This window comes from Chiloscyllium plagiosum, unplaced genomic scaffold, assembly GCF_037043375.1.
Source record: "Chiloscyllium plagiosum isolate Xiang-an unplaced genomic scaffold, Cpla_swu_hap1 HiC_scaffold_29, whole genome shotgun sequence".
NCBI lineage: Eukaryota > Metazoa > Chordata > Chondrichthyes > Orectolobiformes > Hemiscylliidae > Chiloscyllium > Chiloscyllium plagiosum.
Window position 1 is genome coordinate 74,478,436 of NW_028270167.1, and position 20,227 is coordinate 74,498,662.

Consider the following 20,227-nt stretch of genomic DNA (forward strand, 5'->3'; position numbering starts at 1 on the left):
GTGAGGGTAATTGCTCCTGGTTTACAGATCAATGCACTTGGGTTGTGTACACAATCCTACATGCAGGGAGGGTGACTGCTCCTGGTTTACAGATCAATGCACTTGGGTTGTGTACACAATCCTACATGCAGGGAGGGTTACTGCTTCTGGTTTACAGATCAATGCACTGGGTTGGTGTACAATTTCCTAAATGAAGGGAGGGTAGCTGGTCCTGGGTTACAGATCAATACACTGGGCTTGTGTACACAGTCCTACATGCTGGGAGATTAACTGCTCCTGGTTTACAGATCAATCCACTGTGGTGGGGTACAGGTCCTCCATGCTGTGAGGTTATCTGCTCCTGGTTTACAGATCAATGCACTGGGGTGGTATGCACAGTCCGACTTGCTTGGTGGGTAACTGCTCCTGGTTTCCAGATCAATGTGCTGGGCTAGTGTACACAGTTTTACATGTTGGGAGGGTAACTGCTCCTGGGTTACAGATCAATGCACTGGGGTGGTATGCACAGTCCGACTTGCTCGGTGGGTAACTGCTCCTGGTTTCCAGATCAATGTGCTGGGCTAGTGTACACAGTCCTACATGCTGGGAGGGTAACTGCTCCTGGGTTACAGATCAATGCACTGGGGTGATGTACACAGTCCTACATAATGGGACGGCAACTGCTCCTGGTTTACAGATCAATGCACTGTGGTCGGGTACAAAGACCTACAAGTTGGGTGTGGGGTGGTAACTTCTCCTGGTTTACTCATCAATGCCGTAAGTTGGTGGTACACAGTCCTACGTCTTGGGAGTGTAAGTGCTCCTGGTGGTGTACACAGTTCTACATGTTGGGAGGGTAACTTCTCCTGGTTGTCAGATCAATGCACTGTGGGGGGGGGGGGGGTGTGCACAGTCCTACATGCGGAGAGGGCAACTGCTCATGGTTTACAGATCAATGCACTGGGGTGGTGTACACAGTCCGACATACTGTGTGGGTAACTGCTCCTGGTTTACAGATCAATGCACTGGGGTAGTGTACATAGTCCCACATGCAGGGAGGGTAACTGCTCCTGGGTTACAAAACAATGCACTGGGGTAGTGAACACAGTCCGACATACAGGGAGGGTAACTGCTGCTGGTTTACTGATCAATGCACTGGGGTGTTGTACATATCTCTACATGCTGGGAGGGCAACTGCTCATTGTTTACAGATCAATGCACTGGGGTGGTGTACACAGTCCGACATGCTGGGTGGGTAACTGCTGCTGGTTTACAGACCAATGCACTGTGGTGGTGTACACAGTCCTACATGCGGGGAGAGTAACTGCTCCTGGTTTTCAGATCGATGCAGTGGGGTGGGGTACACAGTCCTACATACTTCGAGGGTAACTGCTCCTGGTGTACAGATCAATGCACTGGAGTGGTGTACACAGTCCTACATGCAGGGACGGTTAGTGTTCCTGCTTAACAGATCAATGCATTGAGGTGATCTACACAGTCCAATGCATTGTGATGGTGTACACAGTTCTTCATGCGGGAAGGGTAAATGCTCCTGGTTTTCAGATCAATGCACTGGGGTGGTGTGCTCATTCCTACATGCGGGGAGGGCAACTGCTCATGGTTTACTGATCCATGCACTGGGGTGGTGTACACAGTCCGACTTGCAGGGTGGGTAACTGCTCCTGGTTTTCAGATCAATGCACTCAGGTGATGTGCACAGTCCTACATGCAGGGAGAGTAACTGCTCCTGGTTTTCAGAACAATGCAGTGGGGTGAGGTACACAGTCCTACATACTGGGACGGTAACTGCTCCTGGTTTGCAGATCAATGCACTGTGGTGGTGTAGACAGTCCTACATGCTGGGAGGGTATCTGCTCCTGGTTTACAGATCAATGCACTGGGGTAGGGTACACAGTCCTACATGCTGGGAGGGTAACTGCTCCTGGTTCAGAGATCAACGCACTGTGGTGGTGTACACTGTCCTACAACGCACATCCCAGATGGCCTCCTTCTTCAAGGACCGCAATTTCCCCCCCGACGTGGTCGATGATGCCCTCCACCGCATCTCTTCCACTACCCGATCCTCCGCCCTTGAACTCCGCCCCTCCAACCGCCACCAGCACAGAACCCCACTGGTCCTCACCTACCACCCCACTAACCTCCATGTACAGCGCATCATCCGCCGCCATTTCCTCCACCTCCAAACGGACCCCACCACCAAGGATATATTTCCCTCCCTTCCCCTATCAGCATTCCGTAAAGACCACTCGCTCCGTGACTCCCTCGTCAGATCCACACCCCCCACCAACCCAACCTCCACTCCCGGCACCTTCCCCTGCAACCGCAGGACTTGCAAGACTTGCGCCCACACCTCGCCCCTCACCTCCCTCCAAGGCCCCAAAGGAAACTTCCATATCCGCCACAGATTCACCTGTACCTCCACACATATCATCTATTGCATCCTTTGCACCCGATGTGGCCTCCTCTATATTGGGCAGACGGGCCGCCTACTACGGAGCGTTTCAGGGAACACCTCTGGGACACCCGGACCAACCAACCCAACCACCCTGTAGCTCAACATTTCAATTCCACCTCCCACTCTACCAAGGATATGCAGGTCTTTGGACTCCTCCATCGTCAGACCACAGCGAAACGACGGTTGGAGGAAGAACGCCTCATCTTCCGGCTAGGAACCCTCCAACCACAAGGGATGAACTCGGATTTCACCAGTTTCCTCATTTCCCCTCCCCCCAGCCTGTCTCAGTTAAATCCATCAAATTCAGCACCGCCTTCCTAACCTGCAATCTTCTTCCCGACCTCTCCGCCCCCACCCCAGTCTAACCTATCACCCTCACCTTGACCTCTTTCCACCTATCACATTTCCGACGCCCCTCCCCCAAGTCCCTCCTCCCTATCTTTTATCTTAGACTGCTGGACCAACTTTCCTCATTCCTGAAGAAGGGCTAATGCCCGAAACGTCGATTCTCCGGTTCCCTCGATGCTGCCTGACCTGCTGCGCTTTTCCAGCAACACATTTCCATCTCTGATCTCCAGCATCTGCAGACCTCACATTCTCCTACACTGTCCTACATGCAGGGAGGGCAACTGCTCCTGGTTTACAGACCAATGCACTGGGGTGGTGTACACAATCCTGCATGCAGGAAGGGTAACTGCTCCTGGTTTACAGACCAATGCACTGGGGTAGGGTACACAGTCCTACATGCTGGGAGGGTAACTGCTCCTGGTTCACAGATCAACGCACTGGGGTGGTGTACACAATCCTACTTGCCGGGAGGCTAATTGCTCCTGGGTTACAGATCAATGTATTTGAGTGGTGAACACAGACCTCCATGCTGGGAGGGTAACTGCTCCTGGTTTACTGATCAATGCACTGGGATGGAGTACACAGTCCTACATGCAGGGAGGCTAACTGCTCCTGGTTTACACACCAGTGCACTGTGGTGGTGTACACAGTCCTACATGCGGGCAGGGAAACTGCTCCCTGTTTACTGGACAATGCACTGGGGTGGTGTACACAGTCCGACATCTTGGTGGGTAACTGCTGCTGGTATTCAGATCAATGCAGTGGGGTGGGGTACACAGTCCCACATGCAGGGAGGGTAACTGCTCCTGGTTTACAGATCAATGCACTGGGGTGGTGTGCACAGTCCTACATGCGGGGAGGGTAACTGCTCCTGGTTTACAGATCAATGCACTGGGGTAGTGTACACAGTCCTACATGCAGGGAGGGTAACTGCTGCTGGTTTACTGATCAATGCACTGGGGTGGTGTACATATCTCTACATGCTGGGAGGGCAATTGCTCATGGTTTACAGATCATTGCACTTGGGAGGTGTACACAGTCCTACATGCTGTGTGGGTAACTGCTGCTGGTTTACAGACCAATGCACTGGGGTAGTGTACACAGTCCTACATGCAGGGAGGGTAACTGCTCCTGGTTTACAGATCAATGCACTTGGGTGGTGTACACAGTCCTGCATGCAGGAAGGGTAACTGCTCCTATTTTACATATCAATACACCTGGGTGGTGTACACAGTCCTACATGCAGGGAAGGTAACTGCAGCTGGTTTACAGATCAATGCACTGGGGTGATGTACACAGTTCTACATGCAGGGAAGGTAACTGCTGCTGGTTTACTGATCAATGCACTGCGGTGGTGTACACAGTCCTACATGCGGGGAGGGTAACTGTTCCTGGTATTCAGATCAATGCAGTGGGGTGGAATACGCAGTTCTACGTACTTGGAGGGTAACTGCTCCTGGTTTATGCAGGTAGGGTAACTGTTCCTGGTTTACAGACCAATGCACTGTGGTGGTGTACACAGTCCTACATGCGGGGAGGGTAACTGCTCCTGGTTTTCAGATCAATGCACTGGGGGTGGGGTGTGCACACTCCTACATGCAGGGAGGGCAACTGCTCCTGGTTTACAGATCAATGCACTGGGGTGGTGTACACAGTCCGACATACTGTGCGGGAAACTGCTTCTGGTTTACATATCAATGCACTATGGTTGTGTACACAGTCCCACATGCAGGGAGGGTAACTGCTCCTGGGTTACTGATCAATGCACTGGTGTAGTGTACACAATCCTACATGCAGGCAGGGTAACTGCTTTTGGTTTACTGATCAATGCACTGGGGTGGTGTACATAACTCTACATACTGGGAGGGCAACTGCTCATGTTTTACAGATCAATGCACTAGGGTGGTGTACACAGTCCGACATGCTGGGTGGGTAACTGCTGCTGGTTTACAGACCAATGCACTGTGGTGGTGTACACAGTCCTACATGCGGGGAGGGGAACTGCTCCTGGTTTTCAGATCAGTGCAGTGGGGTGGGGTACACAGTTCTACATACTTGGAGGGTAACTGCTCCTGGTGTACAGATCAATGCACTGGAATGGTGTACACAGTCCTACATGCAGGGAGCGTAACTGCTCCTGGTTTACAGACCAATGCACTGTGATGGTGTACTCAGTCCTACATGCGGGGAGGGTAAATGCTCCTGGTTTTCAGATCAATGCACTGGGGTGGTCTGCACACTCCTACATGCGGGGAGGGCAACTGCTCATGGTTTACAGATCAATGCACTGGGGTGGTGTACAGAGTCCGACATGCTGCGTGGGTAACTGCTGCTGGTTTACTGATCCATGCACTGGGGTGGTGTACACAGTCCGACTTGCAGGGTGGGTAACTGCTCCTGGTTTTCAGATCAATGCACTGGTGTCGTGTACAGAGTCCTACAAGCTGGATGGATAACTGCTCCTGGTTTTCAGATCAATGCACTGGGGTGGTATAAACATTCCTACATGCAGGGACGGTAGCTGCTTTTGCTTTACAGATCAATGCACTGCGGTGATGTCCACAGTCCTACATGCAGGGAGGGTATCTGGTACTGGTTTACAAATCAATAGACTGCGGTGGTGTACACAGTTGTACTTGCTGGGGTGGCGCGGGAACTGCTCCTGGATTACAGATCAATGCACTGGAGTGGTGTACACAGTCCTACATACTGGGACGGTAACTGCTCCTGGTTTTCAGATCAATGCATTGGGGCAGGGTACACAGTCCTACATACTTGGAAGGTAACTGCTCCTGCTTTGCAGATCAATGCACTCAGGTGATGTGCACAGTCCTACATGCAGGGAGGGTAACTGCTCCTGGTTTACAGACCATTGCACTGTGGTGGTGTACACAGTCCTACATGCTTGGAGGGTAACTGCTCCTGGTTTTCAGATCAATGCACTGGGGTGGTGTACAGAGTCCTACATGCAGGGAGGGTAACTGCTGCTGCTTTACTGATCAATGCACTGGGGTGGTGTTAACAGTGCGACATGTTGGGTGGGTAACTGCTGCTGGTTCACAGAACAATGCATTGTGGTGGTGTACACAGTCCTACATGCGGGGAGGGTAACTGCTCCTGGTTTTCAGATCAACGCAGTGGGGTGGGGTACACAGTCCTACACACTTGGAGGGTAACTGCTTCTGGTTTACAGACCAATGCACTGTGTAGTGTACACAGTCCTACATGCGGGGAGGGCAACTGCTCATGATATACAGATCAACGCACTGGTGTGGTGTACAGAGTCCGACATGCTGTGTGGGTAACTGCTGCTGGTTTACAGACGAATGCACTGTGGTGGTGTTCACAGTCCTGCATGCTTGGAGGGTAACTGCTTCTGGTTTTCAGATCAATGCATTGGGGTAGGGTACACAGTCCGACATACTTGGAGTGTAACTGCTCCTGGTGTACAAATCAATGCACTTGAGTGGTGTACACAATCCTAAGTGCAGTGAGGGCAACTGCTCCTGGCTTGCAGATCGATGCACTGACGTGCTGTACACAGTTCTACATGCTTGGAAGGTAACTGCTCCTGGTTTACCGATGAGTACACTGGAGTGGTGTACACAGCCCTACATGCTGGGAGGGTAACTGCTCCTTGTTTATAGATCAATGCACTGCGGTAATGTACACAGTCCGACATGCTGGGTGGGTAACTGCCCCTTGTTTACAGACCAATGCACTGGTGTGGTGGTGTACACAGTCCGACATGCTGTGACGGTAACTGCTCCTGGTATACAGATCAATGGAATGTGGTGATGTAGACAGTCCTATATGCTGGGAGGGTATCTGTTCCTGGTTTACAGATCAATAGACTGTGGTGGTTTACACAGTTGCACATGCTGATGGGGCGCCGAAACTGCTCCTGGGTTACAGATCAATGCACTGTGGTGGTGTACACAGTCCTACATGAGGGAAGGGTAACTGCTCCTGGTTTTCAGATCAATGCACTGGGGTGGTGTGCACAGTCCTACATGCGGGGAGGGCAACTGCTCATGGTTTACAGATCAATGCACTGGGGTGGTGTACACAGTCCGACATGCTGTGTGGGTAACTGCTCCTGGTTTCAATATCAATGCACTGGGGTTGTGTACACAGTCCTACATGCAGGGAGGTAACTGCTCCTGGTTTACAGATCAATGCACTGGGGTAGTGTGCACAGTCCTACATGCAGGGAGGGTAACTGCTCCTGGGTTACAGATCAATGCACTGGGGTACTGTCCGCCGTCCTACATGCAGGCAGGGTAACTGCTGCTGGTTTACTGATCAATGCACTGGGGTGTTGTACATATCTCTACATGCTGGGAGGGCAACTGCTCATGGTTTCCTGTTCATTGCACTGGGGTGGTGTACACAGTCCGACATGCTGGGTGGGTAACTGCTGCTGGTTTACAGACCAATGCACTGTGGTGGTGTAACCAGTCCTACATGCGGGGAGGGTAACAGCTCCTGGTTTTCAGATCAATGCAGTGGGGAGGTGTGCACAGTCCTACTTGCGGGGTGGGCAACTGCTCATTGTTTACAGATCAATGCACTGGAGTGGTGTACACAGTCCGACATGCTGGGAGGGTAACTGCTCCTGGCTTACAGATCAATGCACTGGGGTGGTGTACACAGTCCTACATTCTGGTAGGGTAACTGCTCTTGCTTTACAGATCAATGCACTGCGGTAATGTACACAGTCCGACATGCAGGGACGGTAACTGCTGCTGGTGTACAAATCAATACACTGGGGTGGCGTACACAGCTTTACACGCTGTGGGTGCGGTGGTTAATGCTCCAGGGTTTCAGACCAATGCACTGGGGTGGTGTACCCTATCCTTCATGTAGGGAATGTAACTGCTCCTGGTTCACAGATCAATGTAATGGGGTGATGTACACAGTCCTATATGCGGTGAGGGCAACTGCTCCTGGCTTACAGATCGATGCAATGAGGTGGCGTACCCAGTCCGACATGCTGTGTCGGTAAACCCTGGTTTACATATCAATGCACTGGAGTCGTGTACAAAGTCCTACATGGTTGGAGTTTAACTGATCCTGGTTTACAGATCAATGCACTGGAGTGGTGTACATGGTCTTAATTTCTGGGATGGTAACTGCTCCTGGTTTTCTGAGCAATGCACTGGAATGGTTGTCCACAGTCCTACATTCTGGGAGGGTAACTGCTCCTGGCTGACAGATCAATGCACTGGGGTGGTGTACACAGTCCTACATGCCGGGAGGGTAATTGCTCCTGGGTTACAGATCAATGCATTTGTGTGGTGACACAGCTCTACATGCTGGGAGGGTAACTGCTCCAGGTTTCCAAATCAATGTACTGGGGTGGTGCACACAGTTCTACACGCTTTGATGGTAACTGCTCTTTGGTTACATATCAGTGCACTTGAGTGGGGGTACACAGTCCTACACCCTGCCAGGGTAACTGCTCCAAGTTTTCTGATCAATGCACTGGGGTGGTGTGCAAAGCTCAACATGCTGGGAGGGTAACTGCGCCTGGTTTGCAGATCAATGCACTGGGGTGGTGTGCACAATCGTACATGCTGGGTGAGTAACTGCTTCTGGGTTTCTGATCAATGCACTGGAGTGGGGTACACTGTCCTACATGCTGGGAAGGTAGGTACTCCTGGTTTACAGGTCAATGCATTGGGGTGGTGTACACAGTTCTACATGTTGGGAGGGTAACTACTCCAGGTTTACAGATCAATGCACTCGGGTGGTGTGCACAGCTCTACATTCTGTGAGGTTAACTGCTCCTTGGTTACATATCAATGCACTAGTGTGGGGTACCCAGTGCTAGATGCTGGGAGGATAACTACTCCTGGTTTACAGATAAATGCACTGGGGCGGAGTACAGATTCCTACATGCTGGGATTGTAACCGCTTCTGTTTCACAGATCAGTGCACTGGGGTGGTGTACACAGTCCTACATGTGGGGAGGGTAACTGCTCCTGGTTTACAGATCAATACACTGGGGTGGTGTACACAGCCTGCATATTCAGAGAGTAACTGCTCCTGGGTTACAGGTCAATGCACTGGGCGGGGGTGTACACAGCCTATATGTTGGGAGGGTAACTGCTTCTGGTTTGCAGATGAATGCACTCGGGATGGGAGTGTACACAGTCCTACATGCTGGGAGGTTAACTGCTCATGGTTTACAGATCAATGCACTGGGGTGGTGTTCGCAGCTCTACATGCTGGGAGGGTAACTGCTCCAGGTTTCCAGATCAATGTACTGGGGTGGTGCACACAACTCTACAGGCTTTGAGGGTAAGTGATCCTTGTTGACAGATCAATGTACTGTGGTGGGGTACAGAGCACTACATGCTGGGAGGGTAACTGTTCCTGGTTTACTGATCAATGCAGTGTGGTGGTGTGCACTGTCCTACATGCTGGGAGGGTAACTACTCCTGGTTTACAGATCAATGCACTGGTGTGGTGTACACAGTCCGACATGCTGTGTGGTTAACTGCTGCAGGTTTACAGATCCATGCACTGGTGTCGTGTACAGAGTCCTACAAGCCGGGAGGGTAACTGCTCCTGGCTTACAGATCAATGCACTGGGGTGGTGTACACAGTCCTACATGCTGGGAGGGTAACTGCTCTTGTTTTACAGATAAATGCACTGTGGTAATGTACACAGTCCTACATGCAGGGACAGTAACTGCTCCTGGCTTACAGATCGATGCAATGAGGTGGTGTACACAGTCCTACATGCTTGGAAGGTAACTGCTCCTTGTTTACCGATGAGTGCACTGAAGTGGTGTACACAGCCCTAAATGCCGCGAGGGTAACTGATCCTTGTTTGCAGATCAATGCAATGGGGTGATGTACAAAGTCCTACATGCTGGGAGGGTAACTGCTCCTGGCTTACAGATCAATGCACTGGGGTGGTGTACACAGTCCTACATGCTGGGAGGGTAACTGCTCCTTGTTTACAGACCAATGCGCTGGTGTGGTGGTGTACTCAGTCCTACATGCTGGGACGGTAACTGCTGCTGGTTTACAAATCAATGCACTGGGGTAGTGTATACAGTCATACATGCGGGGAGTGTAACTGCTCCTGGTTTACAAATCAATGCTCAAGGGTGGAGTACAGTGTACGACATGCTGGGAGGGTAACTGCTCCTGGGTTAAAGATCAGTGCACTGGGGTGCGATACAAATCCTACGTGTTGGGAGGTAACTGTTCCTGGTTTACAGATCAATGCACTGGGGTGGTGTACACAGTCCGACATGCAGGATGGGTAAATCCTGATTTACAGATCAATGCACTGGGGTGGTGTACCCAGTCCGACATGCTGGGTCGGTAAACCCTGGTTTACAGATCAATGCACTGGAGTCGTGTACAAAGTCCTACATGCTTGGAGTTTAACTGATCCTGGTTTACAGATCAATGCACTGGAGTGGTGTACATGGTCTTAATTGCTGGGATGGTAACTGCTCCTGGTTTTCCGAGCAATGCACTGGAGTGGTTGTCCACAGTCCTACATTCTGGGAGGGTAACTGCTCCTGGCTGACAGATCAATGAACTGGGGTGGTGTACACAGTCCTACATGCCGGGAGGGTAATTGCTCCTGGGTTACAGATCAATGCATTTGGGTCGTGAACACAGCTCTACATGCTGGGAGGGTAACTGCTCCAGGTTTCCAAATCAATGTACTGGGGTGGTGCACACAGTTCTACACGCTTTGATCGTAACTGCTCTTTGGTTACATATCAGTGCACATGAGTGGGGGTACACAGTCCTACACCCTGCCAGGGTAACTGCTCCAGGTTTACTGATCAATGCACTGGGGTGGTGTGCAAAGCTCAACATGCTGGGAGAGTAGCTGCGCCTGGTTTGCAGATCAATGCACTGGGGTGGTGTGCACAATCGTACATGCTGGGAGAGTAACTGCTTCTGGGTTTCTGATCAATGCACTGGAGTGGGGTACACTGTCCTACATGCTAGGAAGGTATGTACTCCTGGTTTACAGGTCAATGCATTGGGGTGGTGTACACAGTTCTACATTCTGGGAGGTTAACTGCTCCTTGGTTACATATCAATGCACTAGTGTGGGGTACCCAGTGCTAGATGCTGGGAGGATAACTACTCCTGGTTTACAGATAAATGCACTGGGGCGGAGTACAGATTCCTCCATGCTGGGATTGTAACCGCTTCTGTTTCACAGATCAGTGCACTGGGGTGGTGTACACAGTCCTACATGTGGGGAGGGTAACTGCTCCTGGATTACAGGTCAATACACTGGGGTGGTGTACACAGTCCTGCATATTCAGAGAGTAACTGCTCCTGGGTTACAGGTCAATGCACTGGGCGGGGGTGTACACAGCCTATATGTTGGGATGGTAACTGCTTCTGGTTTACAGATGAATGCACTCGGGATGGGAGTGTACACAGTCCTACATGCTGGGAGGTTAACTGCTCCTGGTTCACAGATCAATGCACTGGGGTGGTGTTCGCAGCTCTACATGCTGGGAGGGTAACTGCTCCAGGTTTCCAGATCAATGTACTGGGGTGGTGCACACAGCTCTATAGGCTTTGAGGGTAAGTGATCCTTGTTGACAGATCAATGTACTGTGGTGGGATACAGAGCACTGCATGCTGGGAGGGTAACTGTTTCTGGTTTACTGATCAATGCAGTGTGGTGGTGTGCACAGTCCAACATGCTGGGAGGGTAACTGCTCCTGGTTTACAGATCAATGCACTGGTGTGGTGTACACAGTCCGACATGCTGTGTGGGTAACTGCTGCAGGTTTACAGATCCATGCACTGGTGTCGTGTACAGAGTCCTACAAGCCGGGAGGGTAACTGCTCCTGGCTTACAAATCAATGCACTGGGGTGGTGTACACAGTCCTACATGCTGGGTGGGTAACTGCTCTTGTTTTACAGATAAATGCACTGCGGTAATGTACACAGTCCTACATGCAGGGACAGTAACTGCTCCAGGTTTACAGACATTTGCACTTTGGTGGAGTACACAGTCCTACATGCGGGGAGGGTAACTGCTCCTGGTTTTCAGATCAATGCACTGTGGTGGTGTACACAGTCCTACATGTTGGGAGGGTAACAGCTCCAGGTTTCCAAATCAATGTAGTGGGGTGGTGCACACAGTTGTACACGCTTTGATGGTAACTGCTCTTTGGTTTCAGATCAATGCACTTGAGTGGGGGTACACAGACCTACACTCTGCCAGGGTAACTGCTCCAGATTTGCTGATCAATGCACTGGGGTGGTGTGCAAAGCTCAACATGCTGGGAGGGTAACTGCTGCTGGTTTTCAGATCAATGCACTGGGGTGGTGTACACAGTCCTACATGCTGGGAGGGTAACTGCTCCAGGTTTCCAAATCAATGTACTGGGGTGTGCACACAGTTCTACACGCTTTGATGGTAACTGCTCTTTTGTTAAAGATCAATGCACTTGAGTGGGGGTACACAGTCCTACACCCTGCCAGGGTAACTGCTCCAGGTTTGCTGATCAATGCACTGGGGTGGTGTGCAAAGCTCAACATGCTGGGAGGGTAACTGCGCCTAGTTTGCAGATCAATGCACTGGGGCGGTGTTCACAATCGTACATGCTGGGAGAGTAACTGCTTCTGGGTTTCTGATGAATGCACTGGAGTGGGTTACACTGTCCTACATGCTGGGAAGGTATGTACTCCTGGTTTACAGGTCAATGCACTGGGGTGGTGTACACAGTTCTACATGTTGGGAGGGTAACTACTCCAGGTTTACAGATCAATGCACTCGGGTGGTGTGCACAGGGAGGTTCTGGGAGGTTAACTGCTCCTTGGTTGCATATCAGTGCACTCGTGTGGGGTACCCAGTGCTAGATGCTGGGAGGATAACTACTCCTGGTTTACAGATAAATGCACTGGGGCGGAGTACAGATTCCTACATGCTGGGATTGTAACCGCTTCTGTTTCACAGATCAGTGCACTGGGGTGGTGTACACAGTCCTACATGTGGGGAGGGTAACTGCTCCTGGTTTACAGATCAATACACTGGGGTGGGGTACATAGTCCTGCATATTCAGAGAGTAACTGCTCCTGGGTTACAGGTCAATGCACTGGGTGGGGGTGTACACAGCCTATATGTTGGGAGGGTAACTGCTTCTGGTTTGCAGATGAATGCACTCTGGATGGGAGTGTACACAGTCCTACATGTGGGGAGGGTAACTGCTCCTGGTTTACAGATCAATACACTGGGGTGGTGTACACAGTCCTATATGCCGGGAGTGTAATTGCTGCTGGATTACAGGTCAATACACTGGGGTGGTGTACACAGTCCTGTATATTCAGAGAGTAACTGCTCCTGGGTTACAGGTCAATGCACTGGGCGGGGGTGTACACAGCCTACATGCTGGGAGGGTAACTGCTCCTTGTTTACAGATCAATGCAGTGTGGTGGTGTGCACAGTCCTACATGCTGCGAGGCTAACTGCTCGTGGTTTACAGATCAATTCACTGAGGTGGTGTGCACAGTCTTACATGTTGGGAGATTAACTGCTCCTGGTTTACCGATGAGTGTACTGGAGTGGCGTACACAGCATTACATGCTAGAGTGTAACTGCTCCTGGTTTACAGATCAATGCACTGGGGCGGAGTACAGAGTCCTACATGCTAGGAGAGTAACTGCCCCTCGTTTACAGATCAATGCACTGGAGGGGGTTACACATTCCTGCATGCTGGGGTGGGGTGGTAACTTCTCCTGGTTTACTCATCAATGCCGTGAGTTGGTGGTACACAGTCCTACGTGCTGGGAGTGTAAGTGCTCCGGGTTTACAAGTCAATGCATTGGGGTGGTCTACACAGTTCTGCATGCTGGGAGGGTAGCTGCTCCTGGGTTAAAGATCAATGCACTGGGGTGTGGTACACAGTCCTACATACTGGGTGGGTAACTGCTCCTGGTTTACAGATCAATGCATTGAGATGGTGTACAAATTCCTACCTGCCGGGAGGTTAATTGCTCCTTGGGTTAGATATCAATGCATTTGGGTAGTGAACACAGACCTATGGCCGGGAGGGTAACTGCTCCCGGTATACACATCAATGCACTGTGGTGGTGTACACAGCATTACATGCTGGGCAGGTAACTGCTCCTGGTTTACAGATCAATGCAATAGGGCAGAGTACACAGTCCTACATGCTGGGAGAGAAACTGCTCCTGGTTTGCAGGTCAATGCACTGGGGTGGTGTACACAGTCCAATATGCTGGTAGGGTATCTGCTCCTGGTTTACAGATGCACTGGGGTGGTGTACACTGTCCTACATGCCGGGTGGATAACAGCTACTGGTTTACAGATCAATTCACTGGGTGGTGTACACGGTCCGACATGCCGGGAGTGTAACTGCTCCTGGTTTACAAATCAATGCACAGGGGTGGGGAACACAGTCCTACATGCTGGGAGGGTAACTGCTCCTGGTTTACAGATCAATGCACTGTGGTGGTGTACAGCGTCCTACATGCCGGAAGTGTAACTGCTCCTGGTTTACAAATCAATGCACAGGGGTGGGGTACACAGTCCTACATGCTGGGAGGGTAACTGCTTCTGATTTTCAGATCAAAGCATTGGAGTGATGTACACAGTCCTACATGCTTGGAGGTTAACTGCTCCTGGTTTGCAGATCAATGCACTGGGGAGGGGAACACAGCTCTACTTGCTGGGAGGGTAACTGCTCCTGGGTTACAGGTCAATGCACTGGGGAGGGGTACACAGTCCTACAAGCTGGGTGGGTAATTGTTCTTGGGTTACAGATCAATGCATTTGGGTGGTGAACACAGGCGTACATGCTGGGAGGGTAACTGCTCCTGGTTTATAGATCACTGCATTGGGGTGGGCTACACAGCTCTGCATTCTGGGAGGGTTACTGCTCCAGGTTTGCAGATCAATGCACTGGGGTGGTGTACAAAGCTCTACACGCTGGGCGGGTAAGCACACCTGGTTGACAGATCAAAGCACTGTAGTGGGGTACAGAGCTGTACATGCTGAGGGCATAAATGCTCCTGGTTTACAGATCAATGCAATGGGGTGTTGTACACGGTCCGACATGCTGGGAGGGTAACTTCTCCGGGTTTACAGATCAATGCATTGGGGTGTGGTACACAGCTCTACAAGCTGGGAGAGCAACTGCTCCTGGTTTACAGGTCAATGCACTGGGGTGGTGTACAGAGTTCTCCATGCTGGGATTGTAACTGCTCCTGGTTTACAAATCAATGCACATGGGTGGGGTACACAGTCCTCCATGCTAGGAGGGTAACTGCTACTGATTTACAGATCAATGCACTGTGGAGGGGTACACAGTCCTGTATGCTGGGTGGGTAACGGCTCCAGGTTGACAGATCAATGCACTGGGGTGGTGTACACAGTCCTACTTGCCGGGAGGGTAATTGCTCCTGGGTTACAGATCAATGCATTTGTGTGTGTGGACATAGACCTACATGCTGGGATGGTTACTGCTCCTGGTTTACAGATCAATGCACTGGGGTGGTGTACACAGCTCTACTTGCTGGTAGGGTATCTTCTCGTGGTTTACAGATAAATGCACTGGGGAAGTCTACACAGTCCTACTTGCTGGGAGGGTAATTGCTCCTGGGTTACAGATGAATGCATTTGTGTGTGTGAACACAGACCTACATTCAGGGAGTGTAACTGCTCCTGATTTACAGTTCAATGCATAGGGCTGGTGTACACAGACCTACATGCTGGGATGGTAAAAGCGCCTGGTTTACAGATGAATGCTCTGGGAAGGCGTAAACAGCTCTACATGCTGGGAGGGTAACTGCTCCTGGTTTACAGATGAATGCCCTGGTTTGGTGTACACAGTCCTACATGCCGGGAGGGCAACTGCTCCTGGTTTACAGATTAATGCATTGGGGTGGTTCACACAGTCCTACATGCTGGTTTACAACTCCGAGTGGTTGACATATCAATGCATTGGGGTAGGGTACACAGTCCTACATGTTGGGAGGGTATCTGCTCCTGGGTTACAAATCAATGCACAGTGGTGGTGTACACAATCCTACATGCAGTGAGGGTAACTGCTCCTGGTTTACAGATCAATGCACTGGGAAGGCATAAACAATTCTACATGCTGGGGGGATAACTACTCCTGGTTTACAGATGAATGCCCTGGTTTGGTGTACACAGTCCTACATGCTGGGAGGGTAACGGCTCCTGGTTTACAGATGAATGCCCTGGTTTGGTGTACACACAGTCCTACATGCTGGGAGGTAACTGCTCCTGGTTTACAGATGAATGCCCTGGTTTGGTGTACACAGTCCTACATGCTGGGAGGGTAACTGCTCCTGGTTTTCAGATAAATGCCCTGGTTTGGTGTACACAGTCCTACATGCTGGGAGGGTAACTGCTCCTGGTTTACAGATGAATGCCCTGGTTTGGTGTACACAGTCCTACATGCCGGGAGGCCAACTGCTCCTGGTTTACAGATGAATGTCCTGGTTTGGTGTACACAGCCCTACATGCTGGGAGGGTAACTGCTCCTGGTTTACAGATGAATCCCCTGGTTTGGTGTACACAGTCGTACATGCCGGGAGGGCAACTGCTCCTGGTTTACAGATGAATGTCCTGGTTTGGTGTACACAGCCCTACATGCTGGGTGGGTAACTGCTCCTGGTTTACAGATGAATGCCCTGGTTTGGTGTACACAGTCCTACATGCCGGGAGGGCAACTGCTCCTGGTTTACAGATTAATGCACTGGGGTGGTTCACACAGTCCTACATGCCGGTTTACAACTCCGCGTGGTTGACATATCAATGCACTGGGGTAGGGTACACAGTCCGACATGCTGGGAGGGTATCTGCTCCTGGGTTACAGACCAATGCACTGTGGTGGTGTACATAGTCGTACATGCTGGGAGGGTAACCATTCCTGGTTTACAGATCAATGCACAGGGTGGCGAACACAGCCCCACATGTTGTGAGGGTAACTGCTCCTGGTTTACAGATCAATGCACTGGGGTGGTGTACATAGTCCTACATGCTGAGAGCGTAACTGCTGTTGGTTTACAGATCAATGAAGTGGGGTGTTGTACACAGTCCTACATGCTGGTTGGGTAACTGCTCCTGGTTTGCAGACCAATGCACGTGGGTTGTGTACACAATTCTACTTGCTGAGAGCGTAAGTGTACCTGGTTTCCAGATCTATGCACTTGGGTGATGTACTCTGTCCTACATGCTGGGACGGTAACTGCTCTTGGTTTCCAGATCAATGCACTGGGGTGGTGTACATAATCATACATGCTGGGAGGGAAACTGCCCCTGGTTTGCAGATCAATTCTTTGTGGTGGTGTACACAGTCCTACATGTTGGGACGGTAACTGCTCCTGGTTTACACAGTAATACACTGGGGTGGTGTACATAATCATACATGCTGGGAGGGAAACTGCCCCTGGTTTACAGATCAATTCTTTGGGGTGGTGTACACAGTCCTACATGTTGGGCGGGTAACTGCTCCTGGTTTACACAGTAATGCACTGGGATGGTGTACACAGTCCTACATGCTGAGAGTGTAACTGCTCCTGGTTTACAAATTAATGCCCTGGAGTTCTGTACACAGCTCTACATGCTGGGAGGGTAACTGCTCCTGGTTTACAGATCCATGCACAGGGGTGGGGTACACAGTCTTACATGCTGGGAGGTTTTGCTCCTGGTTTACAGATCAATGCATTGGGGCCTGGGTACAGAGCTCTACATGCTGGGAGGGTAACTGCTCCTGGTATTCAGATCAATGAACTGGGTTGGCGTACACAGTTCTAAATACTTGGAGTGTTACTGCTGCAGGTTTACAGATTAATTCACTTGTGATCAATGCACAGTTCGCAGTGTTGGTCAGACTGTCTTGTTCAGTTTTATGGATAACGCAATGATGTGGTTTGTGTAACTCCTTATGCTGGATGTATATTTGTTTCAGGTTTACACGTTAGTGCCCTGCTGTGGTCTGCGCAGTTCCCAGTGCTGGACAGATATCTCGCCTGGGTGTGTAGATCAATGCACTGCTGTGGTCTGCACAGCTCCCCGTGCTGGACAGAAACCCAATCCTGGTTTATAGATCAATACACTGCTGTGGTCTGCACAGCTCCCCGTGCTGGACAGATATCTAGCCAGCGTTTATAGATCAATGCACTGCTGTGGTCTGCACAGCTCACTGCGTTAGACAGATATATGGTCTTGGTTTGTAGATCAATGCCCTGATCTGATCTATGCAGTGTATCACTCTGTACAGATTGCTGGGTTGTATTGACCAGTGTAATGGATGAATCTGGACAGATTTCTGGGTTGTACTGAGCAAGGTACATTGACCTGGTCTGCACAGTTTTCCACAGTGAACAGATATCTCCTCTGGGTGTATGGTGTCTGGGCTGGTTCTGTGAGGTGGATTGAGAATGTGGTATGTCTAACCATTTCAGCTGATCTGGCAATGCCTTTAGTTCCCATTCCTGTGATTGGACCCTTTGTCTCTCACCCCATTAATTTTACAGTGTGTCCAGGCACAGTACATCATGTTGGTGGGGTGGGTAGGGGGGAAAGGTTGAGAAAGGATGGACAGGTCAAGGAGTTCTCCGGAACGTTCTGTCCCTGACATTGTTTGTGAACGGCCAATCGTCAGTGAATTGAACAAACGATAAGATCCCGAGGGAAGAGATCCCGTTCCAGGGAGAAGGAGACACTGTTCCGAAGGCCCCTCAGGCAGTTAAAGTGATGAATACGTTTTCCCTGCGTTTACATTTCTTCACGACACAGGACCTCCCACAATTTAGACCAAAATACAGAAATTCGCAAACTCCGTTTGTCTTCAGGAAACTGGGAGAGAATCCTTCAGGACAGCAACGTTCCGACCCTCCGTATTAGGAATTGGGAAGGAGTGACCTGTGTCTGCTCTCGAGTGATCGAGTGTGTGGGAACGTTCTAGAAACCATCTGTCCGTATGGATGTGTCTCTGTGTGTTTGGGGATGGAGGGCTTCTTGTGGTTTATGACCCATTTTTGTCAGTAATTCCGACCTTCCCATTTGTTATTCCAGCTCCAATTATTTTAATAAATCCCTGAATCTAGGGAAACATTTGAAAATCTCACTGGGTCCCCGATCAAACGGGTCCCTTTGCCTCCAGGCTGATGGATAATGGGTTTGTTTTCCTTCCTCACAGTTAACGTAGTGACCATCTACGTCCTGCTTTATAAAGATTGTGGATTGTCTCCATGTGTCAGACGTTACCTGGGGGCCATGGCAGCGGCGGAACTCCTGGTCATTATCCTCGACCTGATCCTGAGACACATTCCCATTGTTTATCAGGAACAGTTTTATTTCCTGAGGCACTCCGTCCCCGTGTGTAATATCCACGCCATCCTGCTTTATGCAGCCACTGACTGCTCTGTCTGGTTCACCGTCACTTTCACCTTTGATCGGTTTGTGGCCGTTTGTTGCCAGAAGCTGAAAAGGAAATATTGCAGTGAGAAAACGGCGGCTGTGGTTCTGGAAGCAGTGACTGTGCTGAGCTGTTTAAAGAACATTTTCTGATATTTTATGCTCACGGCTCGGTATTGGCTGGTGAACACTCCCTGGTTTTGTGCTGTAACATTTGATGTTCTATACTCCAGTGTCTGGGCCACAATCGAGTCTCTCCACCACATTCTAACCCCGTGTGTCCCATTTCTCCTGATCCTGCTGATCAATGTTCTCACCATCAGACACATTGTAGTGACCAGCAGAGCCCATAGGAGACTCCGCGCTCACACCAATGGGGATGCTCAGTCTGACACTGAAATGAGGAACCGAAAAAAATCCATTATTTTACTGTTTGTGATCTCGGCCAATTTCATCCTGTTATTGTCAACTTTAATGCTGTATTCTATATGGGCCCGGATGTGGTGGAATGGGTATCGGTCTGTGATTCTCCATCGCTTTGTGCAGGAATTGGGCTTCATGCTGCAGCTCCTCAGTTGCTGCACAAACACCGTGATTTATGCCGTGACCCAGACTAAGTTCGGGCAGCAGCTGAAGAATGTGCTGAAATATCCCTTCACCAAAATCCATCCATCAAATTCCCTGGTTTGTCCATTCTTATCCCACAGGGGGGTTTCAGGGACACATTTCAATGTTTCTCACAACTCAGGGGCCAGTGAGAAAGGGCACCATCCCACTGACTGTATCCATCACTTCCATTTGTAAACAATAAAAATGTTGATTAAAGCGTGACGATGTTGTTGTGTATCTTTGTGTTGGAAAAGCTGAGCTGGAGAGAGACAGACTCAGTCCCAAGTCCTGGTCCTCAGGGAAGGGGAGGGCACCGTGCCCTGAGCTCAGGAGCTGCGTTTAACTCCCTCTGTCCTTACTTTCCCTTTTGGGTCTCCCACTCCAACTTGGCTAT